The sequence below is a fragment of the Apis mellifera genome, linkage group LG13 (assembly GCF_003254395.2).
Source record: "Apis mellifera strain DH4 linkage group LG13, Amel_HAv3.1, whole genome shotgun sequence".
In the NCBI taxonomy this organism is placed as follows: Eukaryota; Metazoa; Arthropoda; class Insecta; order Hymenoptera; family Apidae; genus Apis; species Apis mellifera.
Genome location: NC_037650.1, coordinates 1,906,689 through 1,921,497, shown reverse-complemented (window position 1 = coordinate 1,921,497; position 14,809 = coordinate 1,906,689). Strand labels below are relative to the sequence as shown.

At 21.6% G+C, this 14,809-nt stretch overlaps 1 protein-coding gene across 2 annotated transcripts in view; it reads right to left on the bottom strand.

Annotated features, from left to right (window-relative positions):
* Nucleotides 1–14,809, bottom strand: part of LOC100577752 (F-box only protein 43-like) — a 56,875-nt gene that overhangs the window by 2,156 nt on the left and 39,910 nt on the right. The gene's annotated exons all lie outside the window — the stretch shown is intronic.

The following is a 14,809-nucleotide window of genomic DNA, read 5'->3' as shown; positions in this document are numbered from 1 at the left end:
ATTATTAAATTAATAATCTTTATTAATTTTATTAATAATCTTTATTAATTTAAACTATATAAAAGAATATATCAATTATTTAAAATTTTTATTTTAAATTTTATTACCAAAATTTTTTCTGTAAGTAAGATTTATAAAAAAATAAAATTTGTTACGGATGGTAACATTTAAATTACTCGTGGAAATAGTAGATTTGTTTTTTATCGACACTATAGTCGGTAAAATAATGAGATGGTACTAGTGAAATTTCTATATTTTTTTTTCCACACAAAAATAAAATTTCCTAATATAATTAAAATATTTTTATCTGTAATTTTTCTGTAATTTATCTGTAATTTTTCATTTTAAAAATTTTTCTAATAAAAAGAACATATTATTTCTTGAAGTTTAATTTTAAATTAAATTATTTTTAAAATATTTAGATGTGCTAAAAATCAAATCTATATCAAATTTCTAAGAAATATATAAAAATTATCAAAAATGAAAAATATTCTCAATATAAAAAATACAATAAATTAAACTGAAAAAAATTTAAATCCTGAAAATTCGATTGATATTAACTTTTATCAATAATTCTAATTAAATAATTTCAATATTACATGCCTTTGAAATTTTACAAATTATTTATTTACAAATATAAATTCCTAATTTTTATTTAATATATTAAAAAACAATATAGATTGATAACAAAACATACTACTTTACCTACTGTGATACAAACAAATTTTATATTATTTCAAGAAAAACAGTTTCATATCATGATATCATGCATAAAAAAAATATACTTATCTATTATCAAACTAACATATAATATATAATAAGAACAAAAAATTAAAATAAATCTTAAGTGTGAAAAAAATCCATTAGTGTTGCTCCTATATTATCTGAAATGTCTCTTATTATCTATTTTTCGATAACAACTGGCATTTCCTATTTACTTAATTATTAAAAATATAAATTAGAAAAAAAGAAAACTGATATCTTGTAGTCTTTTTAACGAAAATAAATAATGAATCGCATTAGTTATGTTAAATATTATACTTTTTTATTCATATTAGAATAACTTATTGCAATATCATAAAGTGAAAGGAGTATTCCATGAAGATTACAATAAGATTTATGTATGCATTTTTGCAAACAATTAAATCTAAAATTACTTATATAATTAAACATAAGATAATTAATTAATAATTAGGTTATGTTTAAATATAAAAACAAATATATTAAATAATAATATAACCTCATTTAATTGCAAAACATTAAATGATATTAAATAATTAAATAAAAATTTAATAGTAAAATTAATTATTAGCAAAATTAATTATCATAATCATAATTTATTTGCACAAATAAAATTAAAAACGATATTTATGAAAATATATATTATATGTAACAAAATTTATAATATTAAACTAAATTTTTGAAAAAATTCTTAGATTAAACGAAGAAATAAACAGATAATCAATGAAATTTAAGAAATAAACAGATGATCAATGAAATTTCTAAAGACAAGAAGCCATTCACGATAAACAGACGCATGGATTGCATGCGTTCAGAATTCAGCATAGCGTCACGAACAACAAACAACGTTGTCGAAGCGAGCTGGCAAGCATCTGTCGTGCATTGCTAATTAGCACAGCAGAAAATGCGTGAGAAAATTTAAGCAATCGAGTATGCGAGACAAAATCGAAGGTTATCAGGCGAATGTCCTTTTCCCCACTTCAACTGCAACACAAAACATCGCACAAGTTTCGGCCAAATGTTATTCACGACTCACAGCTGTGCCATTCGAATTTTCCTGCCTAGCAACCAAGCGGATTCCGACCGACCTGGACAAATCCGAAAGTAGCGTCAAAACGTTGGCGCCAGAATTTCTGGCGGGAAAGGAGTGGGTCTCGCAGGTTAAGACACAGATCACCATATGTGATGTTATCTCTTTCTTATTTCGTTACAAAAGGATCCGATACGATGAATTATTTTATACCTATGAATTTTTTTTCCTAATGATAATTTACATGACATTTTATGCGTAACTTAAGGTATTTTCAAAAATTTTTAATATATCATATAAATGTATTACATATTGTTAAACAGATTGTTTAAATATTAATGAATAAAATTATTTTTTAAATAAAAAATAATTTCACGTAGATTTTTTATGATTTCATTGAAAAATCATTAATACTTGATCATTAAAATAATATTTTATTTGATTATATTTATATTTGTCTAAAATAAATTGAGAAATTGAATCGTTTCTTTAATTATTATTTTATTATAAAAGAAAATTTTTTATTTTATTTTTAATTTACATATATTTTATTTTTAATTTCCTAAAATAAATTTATAAATAATTCTTATTATGTTAACTGTATCAAAAGTATAAATATCATTCATAATCTTTTATATATATTAGCTACTTTTTATTAAAAAATTAGTAAAATGAAAATAATTTGGAAAAAAAAATATTAACAAGTTGTAAAATAAATTTTATTTTTTATAATTCAAATATATGGAAAAATATATGTGATTCAAATACAATATTTAATATTTAAAATTGTTATTTTATTTGGAAATGTCTATTAAATTAAACTAAAATATTATTTTAAAATAATTTAATTTATATTGAGATAAAAATAAAGTAACTTTTACTTACACCAAGTTATTTAATACAAAATTAAAAAAAAATATTATTTTAAAAACTTTTATTTTTAAAATTTTTTATTTTCATTTTAAGTAAAATTTTGCGTAGATTTTTTATGATTTCATTAAAATATAAAAAATCAAAAATTAATTATTTTAAATATAATGATATACAAAATCAAGTTCATAATTTAAATATTTAATTATAAATCATAAAATTCATTTAATTAATAATATTGAAAAATCATGTCATAAATAAATAAAAGTTTACATTATCTTTTTCTGATATTCAAATTTTGATAAAAATTTATTAACGAATCTTTTAAAGAGAAAAATACATTACAATGCACAAAAATACAAAATATTAAATCTTATAAAAAAAAAAATTTCAACATTCAAATAAACATTCAAATTTTAAAATTGCACGAAAACTAATTTTTTCTTTAAATTAATATTTGAAATATATTTTTTAATTTTTATAATGTTCAACGTAACAGTGATGACAGATAGTGCTCTTTGTAAAATATAGTAGAAACTAATTGGAGGAAACGAATTCTACGGAAAGGTCCATATGAGATTAAAATTTGAAAGCGTGGTAATATTTTCTTCCAACACAGTCTGTCGGTTGTAGCGTCTACTCGCCTGTGGCAACCGCGCTCGAAAATGTAGAAAATGATGGTAGGGTACACTTCTACCCAAAGCCCTTTGCTTACAATATAACAGTCGGCTGGCGCAACATTGTGTGGTATAGTTATATATCTACAAAAGCTATGTCGTAACGAAGCTCCCCTAAGTGTAGTCTCTTACACACACTTCCTGCAACTTAAACGTAGAATTCTTTTCGACAGTTATAATATAGAGGAAGATTAAAACGAAATGTGTTCTTAATTACACATTTCGTAAGTGTACAGTCATTCACAAAATTGAACATATACATAATTAAAACGAATTAAAACGAATTAAAATGTATACGTAACTAGAAAAATTGTACTTTTTGTATGCACAAATGCAAATGAAAAAACAAAGACAAAAGAATAATGAAAAGAAATTATTATTGCTATATACCTAATATAAATTTAGGTATTAATAATATAAATTCATTAATTTATTTATAATTGATGAAAGAAGATGATGAAGATTACGCCACAAATAGATACTTTGTGTAAAAAATTGACTATTTTCAAAGGCATAGAATACTTATAATAATTAGGAAAATAACTAAAATTTTGAATCAATGAAAGTTATTGAAATTGCAACAAAATTTTTTTATAAAAAAATTACATACAGATTTACAAAACTAGATAAAAAAAATGTATAATTATGAAATTCATTAGAAATCATAATCTGTAATCATATCTGAATTGATATAAATTGAATCAACATAATATAAAGTTATTATATAATTATTATTAATATATAATAAAATCAAAATAACGTACAAAAATAATATAGGAAACGAGAAAAAATTTATAGTAGAAAAATTATTAACAAAAATATTTTGAGAAGTTTCAATTATATATTTTGTTATTTTTTCGTTAAAATATTTAAATGTTGTAATAAGATATTTGAAGATACCGAACTTCCTGAGAGAAAAGATAAATATTCGAAAACAGTTCTATATAACGATTGACCGAGTTGAAAAAAATTTCTTTCTACTACAGATAGTTAGATAGCCATGAAAAAAAAGGGTTGCGAGAACAGATCTACACAAAGGACCGTCCTACAATTTCGTGGAACCAAGATAAAAATTCTTGCCTACGAATGTAAATGTCGCTACGCTACAATATTGAAACAAGCGTGTCATTGTATTTGATCGCAACTGTTCTTGTTATTTTTTCGTCGAAATGTGACTGTTTTCCTGCGATATTGGATTACAAGAACTATATTGTGTATAGAGTAGCTAACAAAGTAGAAAATTTGATAAAATGTTAGAAATAGAATATAACCATTCAATATAGTAAAATAGATAAAATTTTGAATGCAGACAACGAAAAATTCTACGTTTCCGGAATAAAAATCATCGTTTTCTTTGATGTATACTTCGTTTTAAATATTTTTTTTCAACATATACATTTTTCCCCCTTTTTTTAACTTTTTTTTTATTAATTTTTTTTATTAAATTAAAAAAATTAATTTTTTTAAATTTAACTTTTTTACTATATATGGTAAAATAAAAAAATTAAAATTATGAATATGAATATAAAATTATTATGAAATTACAATAAATTGTTTTCATTTAACAAATAAATAAATTAAAAATTAATATTATCATGATTTTTATTTTTCATTATTTCTTTTTAAAAATAATTTAATCATATTTTAGAATTCATTTTTTTCATTATTACAATAAAAATATTTAAATTGATACTTAAAACAGTATTTTTTTGTAATAATTTTTTGTAATACTCCTTTTTTATAATATTGAAATATAAAAATATATCTTAAAAGAGTGAAAATAAAAAATATTATTAGAAAAATTATTTAGTACAAAGAATTACGTAATATTATAATATTTTTTTGTAAACAAATGTAATCATAAAGATCATATAAAAGTGATATACATTTTTTTTAAATGAAAATTTTTAATACATTAATTGATACAGTTTATTGTTTCCAATATTCTAAATATTCTATTAAAATATTTATACTTTTTCTTATATTGCATAATATAATACATCTTATGATATCAAATAATTAATTTTCTTTCTTGTTTTCATAACTATTTTATTTTTTTGAAATTTTTTTATCATTTTATTATTTCGATTTCTAGAATAAGGGTTGCAAAATTAATAAAGATGTCAAGATAACATCTCAAGGATTGTAATGTGTTAATGGAAGATAGAGCGTGAAAAATAAGAATGGAAATAAATGTTTCGTATATGCAAAGAAGTCAGTCTTGATAAACGAGACCAATTCTTATGCTAATTATTCTATCAAAAATGTACCCGACAAATTTTTAACGAATTAATAATATATAATGGTGTAACTTTATCCTCAAATATTTAATCGATAAAAAAATTTTGAAAAATTTTTATTTGTTCTTTATGTTTATAAATAAAAATTATATTAGTTAATAAAATATTTATAGTTTCTCAAAGAAAATCTATAATATTTTAATCATATATAATTATATATTATTATATTAGATTAAATTTTATACATTCATAAATATGATATATATTATTTTAAAATATTTTAATTTACAACAATTTAATTCAAAAGAAATTTAAAATAAAAATATCACAAATTACATAAATTAATCATATATACATATATAATATTACATATTTATTTATAATATTTATTAATTCAAGATTTGATATATCTTAAATTGATATATATATATATATATATATATATATATATAATATACAAATTTATTTATACTTACTTTTAATTCTATACTTTTACTTCTTATTTCCAAAAATAATTCGAAAATTGCATATTTTTATGCAAAATAAAAATCTTTTATGAATATGATGAAGAAATGATTTAAATAAAGATTTTCTTTATTTCTCAAATTTAATAATGCGTGCTACATATTTTGTGTCTTTTTGGATATTATAGGTTTTTCTATTTTTATGTTCAAATTTTGCATAAATGCATAAATATTTATTGTCTATTATTTATAATACTCTATTTATAATATTTCGTCAGAAATTAATAACGTTAATAAAACTTCATCTAGATAACGATCGTTGCTCAACCGAGATAAAATCATTTCTTAATCGTGATTCTAAATTTATTAAGCTTGTTTAGAAGTACTACATCTCCGTTAGTAAATGTTTATATGTGCACATGAAATATATCTCTCTTATCATAATATATGAACATAGTCTATTTCCGTTAAAATAGAATACGAAAAACACACATTCAAAATAAATGTTTTCGAATATTTTCACCAGTAGATTTCAATCGATTTTACGAAACAAGGACGATGAAAAAGTGTCTTGAGATGAATTTTAGAAATCCAGTACCTGTAGATTGGCGTGACCGGAGGCTTTCAAAATTTCAGACCATTTATTTCAGTTTTTTCGCCTATCACATCGAATTAAGGTGTACCGGTAATTCAATATCCCCATTAAACGTACTACTATGAGAGTATCGAGTTTCGGACTCTGATTCCGTCATCAAATTAGATCTCGGTTCAGTTAATCCTATCAACCGGCACGCAAGTTTCCTAGTTTACGATTGCTCGAGATTTTTTTTTGTTATCTGTGCCCCTATATTCCAATAAATCCCGATTTTTATCTCATCCGTTGCTTTATCGCTTCAAATTTCGTACCACCATCGCTCAGAAAATAGTTTAAATATGCTTTTAAAAATAAAATAGAACATTAGAAATTTCGAAATTCTTGGTAATTCAAACTGTTTTTAAAATGAGAAAATTATATACCGAATATAAATCTCTTTTTTTACTACAAAATAAAATTGTTATAAAATTGTTGCTATAAAATTGCGATTATTTCAATATGGATGTAGATATTCAACTTTGTGTTAAAAGAAGTTAAACAAATTAAAAATATTATATATAAATTTCAAAATAAAGTTTTAAAAATAATAATAATTATTCCTTAATAAGGAAAAATTATATAAAAATTTAGAAATAAAATATGTAAAAGAATAGATTCAAAAACTTATCAACAATAATAAATTAAGGATACAAGAAATGAATATGGATACATGGAACTTTGATACAAGGATCAAAAAATCTGATAAATTTCAAAAATCAGAAAAAAAGAATGAAAAAACAAAGCCAGATAATTTATTGAAATAAAATAAAATGAAAATACTATTGTTATCCATACATTAAATTTGCTGGTTGATTCAATAAAACTAATAAATGTAATATAGATATTTTGATGATTGGAAATTTTTAAAAGTAAAGAATAATTAATATAACATTATAAAATATTATAACTAATGAGAGTGCTATGATTGAGAATTTTCATAGAGCTAAAACAAATTCAAATATTTAATTAATATATTAAAAATATATCATATATTTAAAATATATGTCAAATTATGCAATTATTTCAATAATTATATATTAATAATTTTATTATATAAATTTATTTATATAACATTATAATATTGTATAAAAGCGTAATTCTCATGATTTTCTAATAAATTGCTATTGTTTATCTGAAAAAGTTGGAAAATAAAAAAAAAATTTTTCTACAAGATATGAATGAATATATATTCAATATCATCTTGGAATTCATTCTATTCCTATTACAGATAAATTATCTATTTTTTCAATTTTTAATATTATATTTTAATAAAAAGTTTATAGAATTTAATTAAATTTGTATATAATATTCAATTATACATACAAATAATTAATTCAATATTCATACATACATATTCAATTATTCGTACGAATAAAAAATATATTTATCATTTATATAAAATAAATAAAATATATATATATATAAAAAATATGTATATATTTGCATATTAATCTATTTATTATATTTTTATTTTTATTTATACGAACAAAAATAAATTTGAATTTAAATTTTAGAATTTATATTTTAATTCATAATACACAATAGTTTATGGAAAAATATGGAAAAAAAATAAAATATAAAAATTTAATTTTATTCAAATCAATAACATGATTGATGATTGAAAAAAAATATCATAATTATTCATTGTTAATTGATTATATATTATTTATAAATGTAAAAAATTTTGCAAAATTCCAGAAATTGAAATTTATTATTATTTTAATTTTTGATAAAATAAAAGGGGAGAAATTCATTTCCGATATTGATAGTCTTGAATTTCGAGGCCTCGAAATGTTTCGGATTCGACTTTCACGAATCTAAAAATCAGGTTTTTAGCCATCTTTAGTTTTTAGCATTTGAATTATTCAAATATTTTTTTTATTACATAAAATTTAATAATGTAATTTTTTTCTCGAATTAAAAAATTTGATATTTATTAAATATTTATGATATATAGTAATATTTGAAGTATGATAATAATTTTTTTATATTTAACGAATAATTTTGAGAACAAATAAATATTACATTTAAAATAATAAAACAATTTTTACAATTTAATTCTTATAATTGATTTTAAATTATTAATTAAAAAATAAACTTAATAATAAATTGTTATATTTTAAATTGTTATATTTTTATCTAGAATTTATTTTTTTTTCTTTAATTTTGAATTTAGCCAATACAAAAATTATGCTAATATTATGATATAAGTATTAATTCAAGTATCAAATTTCATACTTTAATCTCTTCATTTCCATATGAAATAAGATCACAAGATTGATCAAATGCTTTTAAAGAGATTGAAAAATGAAAAATTAAAACATAAAAAATTTGGAGCTAACAATTCGCTATTATTTATATTTGCAATTAAAAAATCTTATATTAGCTTCACATATATTTATTTTTTATTTTATTTAAATTATTTAAATTATTTAATTTATTTAAATATAATATATTCTCAAAAATATCATCATGTTATAATTAACATTAAAATATCATAATTAAAACATTAAAATATCATAATATTCATAATTAATATTAAAAAAAAAGTGTTCAAAGTGTTAAAAAATTTATTCAAAAATAAATTAAAGTAATTTGTAATCGACAAGCGAAGAGAACGCAGGAGGTATTAAATCTGCAACACCTTCGATAACAACCATCCCTTTAGATATAGGTTCCGCCTACCAGATGTTCCCAGAGTCTGCAACAAAATGCTTTCTTCTCCAAGGAAAAAGAAATAAGACTTTCGATTGTTGTTAAGTTATTCTCGATTAGTTAATACAGTATAAAATCATGTGTACCGTAATATTAAACATATGTAAAAATAATGTAAAAATAAATATTCTCATATGTTGAATTTAATTTTTAAATTTTTGATAATTCAATATTGAGAATATCAATGAAATGAAATCAAAATATAAAATTATCAAAATGTTATAGATTATATTCCTTGTTATAAAGTAAAATTATAATTATAAATAAATTATAAGTAAATATTCATTAAATAAAATATTTAAATTTTAATAATTTTTATTATTTTCTTTTATGTTAAACAACTATTTATGATAAATTACATAAGATAACTAAATTTTATATTTTAAATAAAATGAAAAACAAAATTTTTAAGAACTTGTATTATTTTAATTATATAAATTTCTACACGAAGATATTTTATAGTATTTATGAATTACATCAATGAGATTATTTCAATATATTCGATTTTTTTTTCTATTTGAATTTTATTTGAATACATATTTTTTATTTTTATAATATAATTTTAAATATCGTATTTAATTATTCATTTATTAAAAATTAAAAATTTTATATCGTCAGTAATGCTTCTAATTGAATATATAATATATAGAAGTGTCACACACATTTTTACTTTACTATATATAATGGCAGAAAAGGCAGTTCGTTATGTCTTATTACCTTCGAAAATAATCGAAGGCAATAGACATACAATACAGGTACCTTGACCTCGTCCTTCACAGTACGTTACTTTTATCGTTTATAATTAGTTAATCGATTCACTCAGATACCAAAGACGTCAAGGTCGTTCAAAGGAACGCCCAATGTCAACGAGTGATGACCGTTTAACGAGTCTTCATGTAAAACATCAAGGCGTATATTTTCAGTCATGTTAAAGAATCTTAAAAAATTTAAATACTATTTTCTTATTATGGCATAATTATTATTACAAGATATAAAGATTTGAAAGTCATATTAAAAAATTTTAATATATGCAAAAAACATAAAAAATGAGTTATATCTTATGAATTATAATTCAGCCTATGGTATTTCTACTGTATTATGTGAATTAATAAACTTTAATGGATTACAAGAGATTCTTTAATTTAATTCATATAACATTCATTCAAAGAAGAAAGTATAATTAAAATCCCATTAGTTTAATGAAAAAGAGATTAATAGAAATTACCTATCAATCCTAATGAATTATACATTCTGATTCTCGCCGAAAGTGACAGATGAAATTTAAGAGATTGACTCGAGGTTGTGTCGAGCAGGTCATTCCTAACAGACGCGCTTAGAAACCAAACAAGATGTATCATTCAGTCTAGTCTTCGCGCACAATTGCCTCCTATTTCTTTCTCTGTAATTATCATTCAAGTACTTCCATGTAACATCTAATATACAAGTCAAACATTCTGATATTTTTTCCTATTATTTTTAACTTAATGTCTATAATTTTACAGTATTCTTTCAGACAAAAATATAAATATTGAAGTACATATTTAAAATTATACAAAATATAAATATTAATCTCTTTCTGAATTGAAAAAACTAAAAAATTAAAAAATTTTCAAAATAATTTTCAATTTACAAATTAAAACTATGAATTTTTATTTCACATAATTTGTAAATATTTTATTTTGCGTTGAAATACAAATATCTCTGCGTAACATCAAAAAATCTTTTCTTTTATTCAATGATGAATATAACATTACAGTACATAAAAATTATATAAATATTAACTTATTTTTCTATTAAAAATAAAGAATTAAAAAATTCAAAGATTAAACATTAAAATTTGAAAATTGACAATTAAAAATTTTTATTTCGCATAATTTGTTAATGTTTTATTTTGTGTTAAGATAAAAATAAAATTAAAATTTCTCTCATTCAAAGATCATTAAAGATAAATATAAAATGAGTCATTTTTGAATAGATAGAAATTGACAGAGAGTAGGTAACGCGATACAGTTTGGTCCTTCGCCGAAATGCACGATTTCTATCAAGCGAAAAAGAATTTTTTTCAGGCCAATCGAAACAGTGTCCGACCAAAAGGAAGGGTCTTGGGTTCCGGGACAAAAAGACCCAAGGTACATCACTACTGTAGACAGGTATACACCCATCGATAACTTTGAATGTACAGGTAAAAATCTATGTGCGAGAATTTAAAAAAAAAAAAGATCCAAATGTTCGTCCTTTGAAAATAAAGAATAAAAGAATTTTAAAGAAACATGGTTAAGGTAATTACGAAGATATATGGGCAAGAGACGTTTCTTGTATTCTTGTATTCTTTTTCCAAGTTCGATTACCATTTTTCTCTCTTCTCAGAGAAAAAAAATATTTGTGCGAAATATTTATCTTGAATGGATAAAGAATAAATTACATTGATAAACAAGAAAATGTAATAAAAATTAGAATATTTTATAAAAAATCAAAATTCAATCAAGTTATTAATCATTATACAGTCATTATATATCTTAGATATATGTAGACTTAGTTAATTAATTATTATAATTTATATCTTTATTTAATTAATTATAATTATTATAATATAAAAGGATATTTTTAAAAAGAAATTTTGTAACATTTCTATTATTAAATTAATTAATAATAGAAATGAACTAAAATAATTTCAAATAATGCTTTTTTACAATCAATTTTTAATTATTTTGTGAAATTATTTTTTTCTATATTAATTTTTTAAATTATAAATTTATTATCCGAAATAATATACGTCTTTATTTAAGAAATACATTAATTTTATTTTAGCATATAAATTTTAGCATAAAATGTATATATTTTTCATTAAAAAAAGTCACTTATTTAAAGCTAAAAATATAGATAAAAAAATTATAATATTTTTGTTTCTGATTAAAAATTATAATATTCATTATTTTCCAATATAAAAAAACATATTAAAGATGAAAAAAATAAATGACAAAATTTAAAATAAAATTCGCAAAATTAAATCTTAAATAATGAAATAATATTCATCATATATTACATATATACTACATACTATGTAATACGTATTTTGAAAGCATGAACAGAGGTTAAAAGTTGGGATATCGGTGAAGGGTTCCCCGGAGAGGTTCGCGCCAAAAGTTGGCGACTTGAATTTCCAGACGCGAGTTGCGTGCGAGAGGAGTTTGCGCGCACAAACACGCGGGAACAGCGTGAACATGCATGGGCCCGGGATCGTTCGGTTTCGAAGTGGGCCAGATGCCCGCCGGCAACGCACGTCAGATGTATCATTATCTCGGCCTCACTGTTGCTATGCAATTAGAGTCCGTTAATCGGGATCCCCACCACCAGTGACGCCAACGCGGCTTTCGTGACGCCAATCGGCAAAGAGTGGGGAGGAAAGGCTGGAAGGAGAGACAGAAATAAGAGAACGGAAAAGGAAACGCATCGTGGAGAAGGAGGACAGAAAAACGTCTACGAGGAAAGAAAAAGAGGAGAAATCGAGTATAGAAAGGGGATGGCAAAGGCGATCAGACGACGAAGACGAGGACAGCAATAACAACAACAACAGCAGCACGTGGACGTGAGAGCGCGAAAGTTCTGTCTTCGAGTTTTGCTCTTTTCTTCTTCTTCATATTCTTCTTTTTTTTTTCCTTTCGAAGAACTTGCGCGTTTTTCTTTTTTCGGGGAGAGAAGAGGGCGTTTCTTATTTTGTCTCTCTTTTTCTTTCTCCGTATTCCGTGGACCGTAACGAAGAAGAAATTTTTCGCGCACAATTTTCGGTACAATTGTCCAACAAATGAAATTTCAACTTTAATGGCCATTTCTTTTTTATTACTCTGTTTTTATTATTTTGTAATTAATTTTTTAGAATTTTTTAATTGATCTTAAATTGATACGATGGCAATTCATTTTGATCTCTATAATAGGATTATTTATCCTACTATTATTATTTATTATTTATTATTATTTATCCTGGGATTTTTAGATTATCCTAAGATCTTATCATTTGGCCAAGATATCCTTTTATCGTTTTAATATAGAAATTTAATTTTCAGAAAAAATATATATTAATAATATCAACTAAATTTAGATTAAATTGATAAAATAAAAATCGTCATTTTTTTACATAGTTCTTACATTTTTTTTTTTAATAAAATTTTTTTTAATTTTAATGCGCAAAATAAAAATATTTTAACATTAAATTTTATCACGTATCGTTTTCTGTGCTTGTTTCCACTTTTACTGCACGAAGGTTAAATAGATTGCCAATAAAACGTTTCTTTACCATTCATTAAGATCTGCTTGGCCTTGAAGAGATTTCAAGGAAGACGCGTGCGTGAACGCGCGGGAAAACCATGTTGATTCGTTAGTTCATTCAGACTACAAGAATTCAATTGATTTTGTTCTTCTTTAATTGTTTTATTCAATAAATACTTGAAATGTTATAATAATGAATAAATTCTAACAATGTGATTATCTATTGAATCCTTTATAATATCATATAATTAGAAAATTACATGATCAAATTTTACTTCAATATCTTAAAAACATCTATTATTTACTATATTATATTGTATTGTATTTTATTATAGTATCAATATAGTATAGTTTATCTATAATAATTTTAATGATTATAAGTTAAAAGTAAAATGTTATTAATTATAATCTTTTGTTTTTAAAAGTAAATAAAATTGTAATTATAAAGTATCAACAGAAGAATTTACTATTTCAATATTTCTAATTTGATATATTGTAATTTTAAAAATATTAAAAATATTAAAAAATAAAACATACTTATGATAATGTATAATATAACAATTTAATTGAAATTAATTAATTTATTAATTTCAATTTTCAAAATTGATGATGAAATTATTTATATATGTTTCATCATTCTCTTCTTGGAATTTTAACTAATCGAAACTTGCATATTGTTTTTTTTTTCATACCATTATGGTGGTCAATTCTCACGTCATTTCCAAAAAAAAATAATTTGCAAACTCATCATTTTTATTATCTTAACATAATCATATGGTTAAAAATTCGTATAATTTTTTACGGCGAATATCATTAATATGCCATATATATATATATATATATATATATATATATATATATATATATTCATGTTTATATTTGTAATGTATTCATTACAAACGAGATTTTGCCTAATTAAATTTATTTTTTATGTAAAAAAAAAAATGATATTTATTTGACAAATCTACAAAATTATAAAATTAAATAAAATCTCTAATAACTTGTAACAATGAAACATTTTAATTGTTTCTGAACATAAGTTAAATAAAAATTATTTTTTAAAAAATAATTTCGTAATTAAACCGAAGTTAATAAATTAAAAATAACTTTTTTTCTCATTACAACGAATCATTTTGTATTTAATATTCATTTTAGTAATAAAATTGAATTATTTT